Source organism: Ceratotherium simum, chromosome 11 (assembly GCF_057802395.1).
Source record: "Ceratotherium simum simum isolate JZ-2026a chromosome 11, ASM5780239v1, whole genome shotgun sequence".
Classification (NCBI taxonomy): Eukaryota; Metazoa; Chordata; class Mammalia; order Perissodactyla; family Rhinocerotidae; genus Ceratotherium; species Ceratotherium simum.
Window position 1 is genome coordinate 20,646,600 of NC_141910.1, and position 14,612 is coordinate 20,661,211.

At 47.8% G+C, this 14,612-nt stretch overlaps 1 long non-coding RNA gene across 1 annotated transcript; it reads right to left on the reverse strand.

Annotated features, from left to right (window-relative positions):
• Nucleotides 1-3,548: 3,548 nt before the first annotated feature.
• On the reverse strand, nucleotides 3,549-6,189 carry LOC147915940 (uncharacterized). The gene is made up of 3 exons (XR_015553560.1): nucleotides 6,065-6,189; nucleotides 4,805-4,904; nucleotides 3,549-3,750 (listed from the first exon to the last, which is right to left on the reverse strand). It is a non-coding gene; the product is annotated as an uncharacterized LOC147915940 (long non-coding RNA).
• Between the last annotated feature and the right edge of the window lie 8,423 nt (nucleotides 6,190-14,612).

Sequence of the window (14,612 nt, forward strand, 5' to 3'; positions counted from 1 at the left end):
CACCAGTGGAACTCACCACACACTCTGGGAAATGCTGTCGTAGGGTGCAGGGGAGATTAAAAAATCCTTTCCTCTACCCTCTTAGGTTCAGTACCTGGGTCCTGCAAATCAAACTGATAAAAGATAGATTAACAAGAGAAAAGGATTATTTCACGTACTGTGGGGGGGCCTTACAGAGAACAAGTGAAAACTCCAAAGAAGTAGTTAGACCTGGGGGCTTATATACCATTTTAACAAAGGGTGATAAATTGTGTAGAGGTAACTAGGCAAAGGAAGGGGCGGGGGTTGGGCTTCCAGGAGCATAAATTATGGAAAGTAAATACATAGGGAAAACTAATGGAAGATAAGAGTTATTTAGTAAGGTTTATCCTGTGGACTCAAGTTGGGGCCTTCTCCGTTGATAAGAGTTTTCTCCTCGCTGGTGATTAAGAGTCATCCTCCTCCTCCTGTTATGGGAGAGGAGACACCCTTACAAATGGAAATTTATGTTACCTTTCCAAAGGGAAATTTATGCCCTGCTTTTAGACAGAAAGGGGGAGGGCAGAGAGATAATTGTCTTCAGTTAAAAACAATCCTTACGCCAAAGTGGTCTATTTTGGGTGCCATATTCTGATCCCCTTCAAGGGAAACTCAAAGAAGGCCCAGAGCCCAGTGGCTGCATGAGGGGCATGAGACAAGGGGACAACTATATATATATGTTTCTACTTATCTGTGGGTTCTCCGTGATGAGGATGGGGGCTCCTGCTGGGCAAAAGCCCATCGGATAGGGCCCTCACCATAAAACCCTGGTGCTGAGCCTGGCACATCATGAGTGCTCCTCACACCCTTTCTGAATAAATGGCAAAGCTCACAACTCATGACCAGGCCGTGTGTGGTCAGTGCTACCTTTGCAGAGGCCCTGGTCCTGAGGAACTCGGAGGAGGGACTGCGGCTCTTTTCCTGTGACTCTCCCCTCCAGTGCAAGCACTCCAGTCCGCCCACACCAATCCCTGGAGGGCCCATCTGCTTGGTCTGTATGCCCTCTGAGATGTCCAACACTCCCATTAACATCCAGGGCCATGCCATTCCCACCTGTTTCTGGGGGGAAGTGATCTGCCTTGGACTCGTGGCACCAGGCAGAGAGAGTGGTCTCTGCAGTTTTTGTGCCCAAAGTGGGGCTAAGTGGACTTTGAGAGTCTTGATCACGCTTCTCCGGACAGAGCAAGGATTATGAGTGATGAGGCTTGCAGGGAAGGGGGAAGACCAGCACCTGAGCATGAACCCTGGCTCCCAGCTCCCTAGCCACCTCTCCTGTCCATGCTGGCCTTCTGACTAACAAGTACCCGGACGTGGCCTGAGGGAGCTGAGGATATCATGGGGCGGGGCAATGAAGGTGGGGTTAGGGGTAATTTCCTTGGGAGTAACGCCCTCCTCTTGAAGTGGGGTTATATAATTTGTTTCATGTGAGTTTTCCAGAAGCTTAGAGTGCTGGTTCTCAAAGGGTGGTCCTGGAGCGGCAGCCTCACCTGGGAACTATGAGCCTCACCTGGGAACTAACTATGAGCCTCACCTGGGAACTATGAGCCTCACATGGGAACTTGCTGGAAATGCAAATGATCAGGCCGCCCCAGACCTCCCACCTAACAGGAAACTCGGGAGGTGGAGCCCAGCAGCGTGCGTTTTAACAGATTTAATCTGTGTTTTGACAGGTGATTGTGATATAGGCTAAAGGCTGAGAAACTTTAGAAATGGACTCCTTAAAAAATTCCTTCACCTTCCCATCCCTGCTCACGTACCACCCGGCTCACCTAATCCTTCCTCTCTCCCTCTCTCCCTCTCTCCCTCTCTCCCTCTCTCCCTCTCTCCCTCTCTCCCTCTCTCCCTCTCTCCCTCTCTCCCTCTCTCCCTCTCTCTCTCTCTCTCTCTCTCTCTCTCTCTCTCTCTCGCCCGGGTTGGGATCCCGGGCGCACACCGACGCACCGCTTCTCCGGCCATGCTGAGGCCGCATCCCACATACAGCAACTAGAAGGACGTACAACTATGACATACAGCTATCTACTGGGGCTTTGGGGAAAAAAAAGGAGGAGGACTGGCAATAGATGTTAGCTCGGGGCTGACCTTCCTCACAAAAAGAAAAAAAAAAAGAGCCATAGCTTGAATCTGCGGGATGAGGAGCCCAGGTCATTCAGAAGCTGACTCAGAATTCTCAGCTTCCCTCCCCCTAGCTTTCCCACAGGAGCCTCCTGCTGCCGCTACACTTGTAGACAGGCCTTATTCAACTCTTTGGGCCGACTTTACTTTTGCATTCCAGTCAGGCACAAAGCTGAGGCCTGTTTTCCCATTATCTGTCAGATGAATGCTTGGATTGGTGTCCTGGCTGCCCAGTCGTGCTTGGTAATCAGAAACAGAGACCTGGAAGTCTCAGGGCAAATTCTGGCTTCCTGCAGGGGAGCCAGCTGGGAGCCTGTTGGAGAGGTAAACACGTTGGTGACACAGCACCACCCTGTGGCGGCGACGGGAACAGCCACTCTTGGCCCCGCAGTCTGCATTGGGCTTGGGGTTGGCCAGGACCTTCAACCTCATCAAATCCAAACATAGCAACAGCCGCCATCTAGAGAGCATTTGCTGCGTGTTAGCACCGTGATCATTGCGTTATCTTGTTATAGCCTCAGATTTTCCTATGCAGTAGATAAGGTCACACAGCTGATAAGAGAGCCAGGCTATGAGTCCCTGGAGTCTATACAGAGGCCACACAACTAAGCACCACTCTATTTCCAGCCACTTACTTGGTGGCAATGCTCCTGATAGCCATGCTTCTCCAACTCACACGTGCAGGCAGCGCCTGGGGGTCTTGTTAAAATGCAGAATCTGATTCAGCAGATCCGGGTGGTGACCCAAGATCCTACATTTCTAAGGGGTCCCAGGTGACACCGATGCTGCTTCGTGGACCACACTGAGAGGCAAGACCTTAGAGCAGTGCTGTCCAATGGAACTTTCTGGGATGACGGGAGTGTTGTAACTATGTACCATCTAACACATTGGCCACTAGCCACGTGTGGCTGTCGAGCACTTGAAATGTGGCTACTGCAACCGAGAAACTCAATTTTAATTTTAATTTCAATTAATTTCAGTTTAAATAGCCCTCTGTGGCTAGTGTCTCCTATACTGGACAGAACAGAGTCTCTCATGAGGGAGGCTCAGGCTGGCTTTGAGATAGCTTGTCACCAAAGAGCCAAACTTCCATGGCACGTTAGAGTCATGGGAGATTAATACCCCCAACCTCGCCATTTTACATACGAGGAAACTGAGGCCCAGAGAGGCAAAGTGACTTGTCCCAAAGCCACAGAGCTCTTTCAGCATTCTTTCCAGCACTCCATACTCTCCTCTAGGCCTGTTGGCCTTCAAAAGAATAATGTATATTCCCAACTTTAGAAACTCCTCTGTGAGCACAACAACATAGCTAATATGTTGGAATCAAATGTTATTTATTAGTTTATACAATTATGAATCAGTTAATCAAGTATAAAAGTTATCCAACTTCCCAAAGAAATTAACTGATTTTTAGCTACATTTGCGGGACCTGGATTACATGAAAAGAATCATCCCGTTTTATGGGATATTTTGCAAGGCCAGAGTTCCTGGCAAAATTAAGGCCAGCCCTCGTTCAGGCCGCGCTGGCGTGGCCGCTGTCTGGGCGCAGGAGAAGTGGCGACTTCAGCTGGAATAGATGCGTGAGGCACCCACAGTGACAAGATGACTGAGCTGGCTGTCCTGTATCACACCGGAATGAGGGATTTAGTTGATTGATCATTTAAAAAATCTTTCTTCTGGTTGTAAAGCAATATATGTATGTTATGTAGAATTTGAAAACTGCACAAAAAGTATATTAATTATCTATTGCTGCTTAACAAGTTATCTCCCAAACCGCAAACACTTGTTATCTCACAGTTATCAGGAGCAGTTTATCCAGGGGGTTCTGACTCAGGGACTCGAGGGAGGTGGCAGCCAAGAAGTCAGCCCGGGCTGCCGTTGTCTGAGGGCTTGACTGAGGTTAAAGGATCTGCTTCCAAGCTTACGCAGGTGGCTGTTGGCAGGAGGCCACACGTGGGCCTCTTGACAGGGCTTCTCGTGACAAAGTTTCCTCCAGGAGCAAATGATGAGATAGCAAGAGAGAGAGAGCCCAAGATGGAAGATGCAGCCTTTTGTAACCTCAACACCAAGTGCCATGCCGTACCGTCACTCCTGCTGGTTACACAGGGTAACCCTGCTGCATTGTGGGAAAGGACCACGCAGGTGAGAGTACCAGCACGTCGGGGCCATTGGAGGCCATTTTGGAGGCTGCCCATCACAAGTATGAAACAGAGGCTGTAACTCACCTGGACCCTCCCTCTCCATAAATGATCACTGTAGCACTGGGAGGTAATTTAAGTCTTGTATATATATGGGAGAATTTTTTCTGACTCTTAACTCATATATTATTCTCTGGATTTTTCCTCCATCTCCCTTTTCAGATGGAAGTCCAGACTATGTTTAATCTCCATCTCCCATGGAAGATGTACACTCAGTTTTTATTATTTTACTGGATACCCTAAATTTTGAACATGCATATTTGATGTTACAAAATAAAAAGTGAATCAATGTCTTTATTCCCCTCCTAAGCAATTCAATGTCATTAAAACATTAAATCAGATCATCACGCTCCCATTTAATATATTATTGTCGTCTAGTATTTTAGTCCCATCTCATTTTTATATATCCTAAATTAGTTTTATAAATTAGTATTATCTTTAGACTTATCCACTGGTTTGCCCATTTCTTTACTCACCGTTGCTTCTTGCGTCCTGGAGGAAGATGAAGTTCTGGCTCTAGACTTGGTACCTGGAGGTTTCTTGTCTTTTCTTTTTTTCCTTGAAAGCTCAGCATTTCTAGGAGGTTGTAGTAGGAAAATTTTCAAATCATCTAGTTCCCATGTTGCTAGTAATCCCTTCACTCAAGTATTGTAGCAGGGCTAACGTACTTTCTGGGTGTGAAAACTTACACCCAGTGAAGGCATGATGTGTCCTGAAGGGGCGGGAGGGAGAGAGGTCTTGAGGCAGCAGAGACAGAATTAGGGATGAAGGGAGAAAGGAAAGGTGAGTACGTGAGGAGGGCGGTGGCAAGACTTCTGAGGCGATGCTTCAGAGGGTGGGTCCAAGGAGCAAGTCTCCAGGCTCTCAAAGATTCCTGCACCCAGGCCAGGCACCAGTGCCCACAGCAGCCGAGGATGGGAGGCTGCAGCGGGACCTTTGCTTGTATATGACAAAAAATGACAGGAGCATAGCCGTGTTTTGCTGTATGGACCAGGGACTACAGCACAACTGTGGTGACGGGGGCCTGAGAGTCGACAAGGGTAAATTCCCACCAGGACGAGTCAGGGCTGGGAGGCAGAGTTAAGTTAATTAAAAGGAAATAAAGGTGGGGCTGGCCCAGTGGCATAGTGGTTAAGTTCGTGCACTCCACTTTGGCGGCCCACAGTGCGCAGGTTTGGATCCCAGGTGTGGACCTATGGCACTGCTCATGAAGCCATGCTGTGGCAGCGTCCCACATACAAAGTGGAGGAGCATGGGCACAGATGTTAGCTCGGGGCCAATCTTCCTCAGCAAAAAGAGGAAGATTGGCCATGGATGTTCGCTGAGGGCCAATCTTCCTCACCAAAAAAAAAAAAAAAAGGAAATAAAGGACGTAAATATTCTTGTTCATATACTTTGCTGGCTGAGATTCATACCTGCTACACACACACACACACACACACACTCTTTTAAAACTGTAGTCCAGTCGTACTTGTGTATCCTGCTTTTTTCACTTAGCTTATACTATGGACATGATGCAATGCCCATCACATGGAGTGCCACTCATCACGTGACCTGCTTCTCTGCTGGGAGTGCAAAGTGACGTCACATTCCTTCCACTCCTCAAAGACCCCATGCCCCTCTCCTCCCTCCCTGGGGGCCCTGGGCCCTATTATAAACCCTATTATAACCCTACCTCCCCAGCCCCCAGGTCTTCCCTCAGCCCAGCAGGCCCAGCCAGTTCTAGTAACTCTCACCTGGAGGCGAGGGAGCAGGTCACCTGCTCCTCCCACCTTCGCAGCTGCCACAAGATGTCACCAGGAGCTTGGCAAGTGGATGCATTTCTTTCCCCCAAGGATGGCAGAGACCCAGGCTGTTTCCTTAATCCTAAAACGGAGCACAGGTTTTGTGAGAATTCAACAGGAAAAAAGGATTACTGTACTGATCACTAAGGCTGGCTACCCATATTCTCCTTCTCCCCCTTCTGGAAACTTGGTAGAATTGCACTTCCCCGCCCTCCTAACGAGGCCCTGTGAGTTTTGGTGACCAAAGAAGAGTAAGCGGAGGTGACCTGGGTCACGTCCCAGTGGCGGACTCCACGAGCCAATTCGCAATTTGTGCTTTTCCTTCTTCCTGCCACCGCTGCTGTCACCATTCCACAGGGTGGCTACTCCACTAGCTTGGATCCCTGCGTGAGGACCATGGAGGAGGGCCCCCAGTCACTCCAAGACGGACACGTGGAATGAGCATAAAATAAATCTTTGTTGCTTTAAGCACTGAGGTTTGTTACCACAGCATAATCTAACCCACCTTGACTGACTGAATTTTAAAAAAGGATGAAGCTACTCAAAGTTATAGAGGCTTAATATTGAAACAGAAGGGAGGAAAGTATGCAGGCAGTGGGGACCATTTTAGGAGTCTCTCCAATCCTCATCCACTGACGGGGGTTACAGTTGCCTTAAGACAGAACAGCTTCAATGCCTGGCACTGCACAGAACTCTTTCTACCCTTGGGCGAGTCCAGCTAATTATTTTCAGGACATCTATTCCTGGCCTAAATTTTGCCTGTAAAATTTTATGCCCATGGTGGAGATCTGGATTCCCCATTCTGCCATGGAAACAGTGGATAACCTGGAGTTTTCAAAAGCAAGAAGGCAGACTGAGCTCCAGAAGGGCTGAGATGGGTGACATAAAGAAGACAAAATTCTTGGAAAGACGGATATCAAAAGTTTTCCTTGGGTCTGGCCCAGTGGCACAAGGGGTTAAGTGTGCGTGCTTCACTGAGGCGGCCCGGGGTTCGCAGGTTCGGATCCCGGGCGCGCACTGATGCACCGCTTGTCAAGCCATGCTGTGGCGGCGTCCCATATAAAGTAGAGGAAGATGGGCAGGGATGTTAGCTCAGGGCCAATCTTCCTCAGCAAAAAAAGAGGAGGATTGGCATCAGATGTTAGCTCAAGGCTGATCTTCCTCACAAAAAAGAAAAGGGGGGGAAAAAAAGAGTTTTCCTGCTTTTGTACACTGGGGATAAAGGCAGGGCCTACTTGTCCATTAGGCACAATAAGTATGGTGCCTAATGGTTGAGTGCCCAGGGCTCACGACACTTGTAGGGGCCCATAAAAATGCTTTAATTTATTTTTTAAATTAGGAGAAAAAAATGAACTTTGAAGATGGGCAAAATGTTTTTTTGGTTTTTTGGTGAGGAAGATTAGCCCTGAGCTAATATCTGTTGCCAATCCTCCTCTTTTTGCTGAGGAAAATTGGCCCTGAACTAACGTCCGTGCCCATCCTCCTCCACTTTATATGTGGGATGCCACCGCAGTATGGCTTGAGGAGTGGTGCTTCAGTCTGTACCTGGGATCTGAACCTGCAAACTCAACGACTACGCCACCGGGCCGACCCCATAATTTTTTTGTGTGTGTGAGGAAGATCAGCCCTGAGCTAACATCCATGCCAATCCTTTTTTTTTTTTTTTTGCTGAGGAAGACCGGCTCTGATCTAACATCTATTATCTCCTTGTTTTTCCCCAAAGCCCCAGTAGATAGTTGTATGTCATAGTTGCACATCCTTCTAGTTGCTGTATGTGGGACGCCGCCTCAGCATGGCCAGAGAAGCGGTGCGTTGGTGCATGCCTGGGATCCGAACCTGCGAACCCCGGGCCGCCAGTAGCGGAGCGCGCACACTTAACCGCTAAGCCACGGGGCCGGCCCCCCAAAATGTTTTAATATTAATAATTTAATACTAATATTGTCATCTTTACACCAACTCGGTAATAAAATATAATTTGTAACATTTTTTATGGAGGAAGGGGACCACCAAGGCAAAAGTGCCTGGGACCCACGAATAATCATACCGTAGCCCTGGAGAAAGGGTTTCATAACTGATGCCATCTGGGTTACAACATTCTTCTTGGAAATGAGCATGGCCATGGCATTGCCGTCACATATACTGTCTTTTTCCTTTACGGATGTGTTCAAACTTCCCAAGTTACAACACACTGGCTCTGTAATTTTGGCTTTTAAAGGCTATCTCAGGACACCCGGAAAGTCACAACTGCCAGGGCAAGGGTCCTGGATCAAAGCAATGCACACGGAGACAGCAGATTCCTCCAGCTGGCTTCCCACACCTGCATCCTCCCCTCCTCCTTCTCAACAGCGTCCGGCTTGAGGAGTCCAGCAGTTCCAGGGAACCCTATTCCTTCCCTGACTCCGGGGGTGCCACACAGAACCTACACTAAACCCATTAGCCCTGGCCCCCCAGTCACCATTCCAATCCAGCCAGAGTGAGTCTTAGAAGTTCTGCCAGGAACTACGGGACGCAAACCCTCTTCCCTGGAAGGCATCCTGTGCAAAGGTGAATCTGAATTCCTGCATAATTTGCCACCATGATCAGAGCCAAAGGAAATCTGGGAGAAACTGAGCCAGAGCCTTGATCAACCACTCCTGAACTCTACCACTAGGTTTTTTTGAGTTACATAAGCCTATAAATTCCCTTTTACGGTTAAGCCTGTTTGGATTGGGGTTTTCTGCTACTTTCAACCAACCTTACTGAAACTAAATGTACTATTATTATCCCCACTTTCTAAATTAGGGGCAGAGGGGTAAGTCACTTTCCCAAAGTCACAGAGCTAATTAGTATAGGAGGTGGATTTGATCTCAGGTAGTGAGTGTGACTCCAGAAATTATCCAGATTAATCTTAATATCTCTTTGCATTGATACAAATACTTCTTCACAAATTTTATCTGCAACTCTCCAAGCATGTGTTAACTTATAAACAACCTAAGTATGACCAGATGTAAGCAGAGAGGAATCACTGTACATAAGACTTTTGTCCTACTCTGCATGACTCCTGTAAGGAGCTGCTCCATTCTGGGAAAGCACAGCTGGTACCAAATGAAAAGGACTCCCCATCACCCACACACTCAAAGAATTGGAAGATCAGGAATTTGAAGGGTGCACCCTCACTATGTCCCGTCTGGACCACCCAACCCTTCTCCCGCCTACTCTTGGCTGCCAACCTCAATGCCTTTCCACCATTTGTGCCCTCACCTCCTTCCTCCAGTGTGACACAAGATCCCATCTCTCTCAGCCTCCAGCCTGGTTTCCCTCCTGCTCATGCTTTCCAGTATGCTCTTGGGCTCAGCACATTCCTGGACAACTGTGCCTCTCATGGCTTGACCTGGCTCCCCCGACCTCACCTTCCCATATATGGTCTTCTCAAGTAGCGTACCCCACCTCTAATATGGCCCACCTTCAAGGAATCAACTTGTGTAATAGTCTCCTTTTCTCTCTCCAAAACACTTTTGCAAACCCTCATCCCTATGGACATCAAACAAAGGGAGGAAATAGAGATAATGTGTGAGGACAACTCCTTTGAAAAGTTAGACCAAGAAAGAGAAAATGGAGACTGGGTTGTACTTGGAGAGGATGTGGCATGGAGTGATAGAAGATGCTCATTGTACCCCAGTGTCCACCCTCCCTTCTTCTACAGTTATAGACCCTCTGTGTTTAGCTCGCTACCCGAACAATGGCTCCATTTCCCAGCCTTCCTTGCAGCTAGGCACGGCCATGTCACTAAGTTCTGGCCCATTGGGATGTGAGTGGAAGCCATACCCTTCTAAGGAAGGGCTCCCCGTCCTCCCGGTCACTCTTTCCCCATTCTGCTGGCAGGAATGTGAGTTATCACAGGCTGTGCAGACAAGGGCCACACCCTGGGACTGGTGGAGCAAGGAGACTGAAGAGGGTGAGGTCCCTGACACCACGGTGCCTGCCGCCCTGCCGGCCCTGGGCTGCTTAGGCCTGGACTCTGACGTGAGGCACAAGTACACTTTCATCTTTTACACTTCCGTTATTTGGGGGCTTTATACCAGTCAAACCTACTTCCTAATTAATACAAGTGGAAAGAAGGTTCTTCACTTTTTTGTTTTTAATGAATTTTGAACATTTTCCAAGATCAGTTGGAAGAAGCCAGGAGAAAGAGGCTGAAAACAAAGAGTGATCCAGGATAATGGTTTAGTGGAGGGTCCTGAGAAGGTGGAGAAGGCCCCAGCTGGAGGGGCCTGGCCTTGGTGGCAGCTACTCCACTCAGACAAGGGGATGGCAGAGGAGGGTCTGGGCACAGAAGACTTAAGATTTGGAAGCAGAAAGTTGAGGTGGTTCCTTCCTAATGGCTTGTATTTTCTCAGTGAAGCAGGAGGTGAGGTCCTCTGTGGAGAGAGAGGCAGGAACACAAAGCTACGGGAGTTTCTGTAAGTGCTGGGAGGTGGGAGAGCGGGCTGCGCATCCTCCCCTCTGCCGGCCACGCTTGTTATCTAAAAGCACAAGCGCTAAAAACTGGGCGCTGACGATTTGACTCACTTTGTCAAGTACCACACAAGGCCATCCCTGAATAAGACTGGAGAATAGGAACTTTTTTCTATGATTTATATTTTTAAAAATAAGAACATAAAACAGATTGACAGCCTTATCCAATGTATCCAATTTATCCAAAAGTTTCAAGCTAAAATGTATTCATTGTCTGCAGTTATCAACTTATGATAGGTCCATTTTGATAAAAACATTGGGACAACTGAGACTTAAATAAAACACTGCAATAAATATCTTCTTGAAATGCTCAGCAAGAGCAATAATTAGAAAGTCTCTCAAAGTGAAAAATAAAGTGGAATCTTTTAAACTAAAAAAATAAATAAATAAATAAAACACGTAAGTGTGGCCATTTCAGCTGTGAATCAGGCATGGTCAGACACCATGCTAAGCTTTTCACATGGCTTAGCTCTCAATCCTATGAAATAGGTATTTTTATCCTTATTTTACAGTTGAGAAAACTGAAGCCCAGAATGATTAAATAAGTTACCCTAAATCGTATGGCTACTAAAGGATAGGGCAAAATTTGAACCAAGGTAGATCTGGCTCCAAAACTGTGCTCTTACCCACTGCCCACTGCCTCCTCTTAGCCCAGGAGGGCTAACTTGGTATGCCAGAACCTGACTGTCAGTCCCAACGTTTTGCTGCCCTTCTAGAAAGCTATGGAGTCTTTCTGGAGACAGAACTTCTGGTGGTCAGCCTGATATCTTGGAGTGACCAATGGAGAAATCAGATTGGACACACCCTCCACTCCCTCACCATCCTAACAACTGTGCTACAGTAAAAGTCTTCCAGCTGGTCCACAGCCCTGGACTTTCTTCACACGAGTGGATGTTGTACCCAGTGGCCATGTGAACTTTACTAAAACAGCATTTGTCATGTCACTCTCCTGCTCCCCTTTGGCTCATAGGATCAAGACCAGACTCCTCGGCCTGGCTTTCAAGGATCTTCCAATAATTCAGGCAGGGTACAGCAGTTAGGAACAGGCTTGGCTGCATGTGATAGAAAACCCAAAATAACCATGATGTAAACAAGATAGAAGTTTCTCCCTAGTACCTAAATGAAGATCACAAATTGGCAGTTAGGGATGGTACGGCAGGTCCACATAGTTACAGGGGCTACAAGTTCATCACTACATCATTTCTAAAGTGTAGCACTTGTCCTTCTGGTCTCAGATGATGGCTAGAGAACCGGCCATTACATACATCTCCCAGGCGCCACGATGGAGGAAGGGAGGAGGAAGGGTCAAAGGAGAACTTGTTCTGTTTTGAGGAGGTTTCCCAGAAGTTTCTATAAAACACTTCTACTTATATCTCATTGGCCAAAACCAAGTCACATGATGACACATAGTTGAAAGGGAGACCAGGACAAGTGAGCATTATTCTGGGAAGCCTTTAACTAAGCAACAGGGTAGAATGGATACAGGGATAGGCCACTAGCAGCCTCTGGCACTTCTAGAGCTGCTCCATCCCTAGGTACTTCCTTGGGAACCCTCTCCTGCTGTCTGGTCTGTCCCTGCCTTCTAATATGATCCATGCAGGGGATCCCCCTCCAGTTCCCGGGGAGAATCCCAACCCCTATTTCTGTGCTCAGATCACGCCCCCACTTCTCTCTTTCCTGACCACCCTGACTTCTGGTGATCTTTCTTTTTCTTTCTACAGAAAAAAGGAAAAGGAAGGAGAGTGGTGGAACGTGCCCACACTTTAGAGCCAGACAGCTGTGGGTCTAGTCTCGGCTCTTCTCCCACTCCCTGTGTGATCTTGGGCAACTTATTTATCTTCCTTCAGTCGCGATCATCTCTTCTTGTCTTTAACAGCTTGGAACAGGGAACATAGTGAGGCAAGGTCTGAATTAATTTTTAAGGAGAAGTTACCAACCGCCTCTCTGTATGGTTAGAAGGAGAGTCGTGTTGGAGCAAGTCTTTTTTGTTATGAAAGGAGATATTTGCCCCCTTACTTCAAAATATATATCTATTTTGCAAACAGACCCCCTGCCCTAGTATAGGATCTTTATCTTTGACAATTAAAAGGAATAACAGGACTTTTTGCTTAATTTAGCAAGGCAGTCCCTCACTAAGACCCCTTGATATACAGAGTTCTGAAGAGGGAGGGACACATTTGCAGAACCATCTCCGAGTCTTAAGGGAGAGAAGGAACTATGCCCCTTACCCCTGGCTCCCTGAGATTTAAACTTACAAAAACTTGTTGGGATGTCATTGACCAAAGTCTGATGGCAAGAAAGGACACCCCAGGCCACAGAGGCGAACTTTGCCGGAGATTACAGGAATCTGGGATGGTGACGTCCACACAAGTGCATAGAGGTAATCTAGAGGCAGCCACCCTGGCACAGTGTCAGCTCTGGGAATGCATAGGTGTATTAATTAAAAGCATTGCCACGTTAAAGCCTGGCATGTGGCACTATTGTGGGCTGGCAAGGACCTGTACCAGCAAGAGCGTCACCAACGGACAGGGCAAGTGTGTGCTGCGCAAAACCAGTTTCCAACAGCGACACCTTGTGGCGGCAACTGAAACAACAGTGCTGGTGAGTTGGCTTGAGACGCAAAACCGACCGCTTTGGACGAAGTATTTAGGATTCTTAGAAAGTTTAAAGGGACGGCTCGAGAGGTAGACGATTAAAGGTAGAGTTGTTAAAGGAGTTATTAATGGTAGAAATAAGAAATGTGACTGTATTTGTACCCTGAGGGAGTCATACATCCGACTTGTATGGTGTGCCCCCGCCCCGGGTCTGTCCCCAGAACAGAGCACAGAACTTGGAGAGAAGGTGTTTCAGGTGGCTGTCTCCCCTGGGCTGCCTGTTGTGTGCTGTCTCCTAGAACTTCCCCAGCTCCACTTAGGGCCTGGCTCCTGGGCCTTGTGATCCCAGCGGTGGGCAGGACGCAGAGGACAGCCCGAGGAGGAGGAATCAGCCCGGGAAGCTGTCACCAGGTCTCCAACTGATGCAGCATTTCCAAGGTAATGGAATTGTTGATGCAACTTGCTGGCTAGTTCTTCTCCAACTGTGACTTTGTTTGTCTGTGGCTTCTTGTCGTAACCCTGGCAGGGAAGGCCACTTCCCTGTAATCAGATTGCAGGGGCCATGGGGACTCTTCTGAAACAGGAAGCAAGCTCTTTTTAGTGTTCATTTTATCTGTTGCACATTTTAGCAGATTAAGCACTTAGGGTTGAGATTTTTAAAATATTTATTCTTCAGGCCAAAGGAGTATTTTAATAAAGCTAAGTTCTTTGTATAAAGCTTCTCCAAACTCTGACTAATTAATTCCTAAAGAAGCAGCACGTGGCTCTCCATGACTGCCAGCCCCTCCTTCTACACGAGACACCAGGGAGAGAGAGCCAACAACAGCACAGGGGCCTCAAATGGCGACCCTCGGCCTGAACCAGCCCACAGATGTGTTTTTTGGGGGACATTTCACATGAAAATCCAGATTTCTTACTCCTTTTGGACAAGTGTGCGATGTGGCAACAGTGGGCGTGGGTTCTCACGAGGCAGTGGAGAGCAGCTGTGCCTGCCGAGGGCACTGGGTGTTTTCTGTTCTGCCGAAGTTGCCAGCACTCCTCTTCTCTTATTCTTGCCAGTGCACTTGTTCCTGTTACCTGCTGGCCTCGTGGGGATTTGAATTGCTCCCTCTGGAGTGGTGTGAGCTCCACAGAAGCTTCTCTTACACCACCTCTGCAGACAAAACCTCCTGGCAGTCAAGAGGCACATCCATCTCACTTCTCGCTCATCGCGAGCACTGAACATGCGTTCTCAATAAATGTTGAATGAAAGAGTAAAGGAATAAATGGGCGCATATCCGCTGTGTGTGCCTGGGATGGTGCCAGGCACCACAGGACCACAAAGGTGTTATAAACCGCGATATCAAAGAGTTTGTATCATAGTGAGAGCGAGAAGAAGATTATGCAGAGTGTGTGTGTGTCTGGCATTTTAA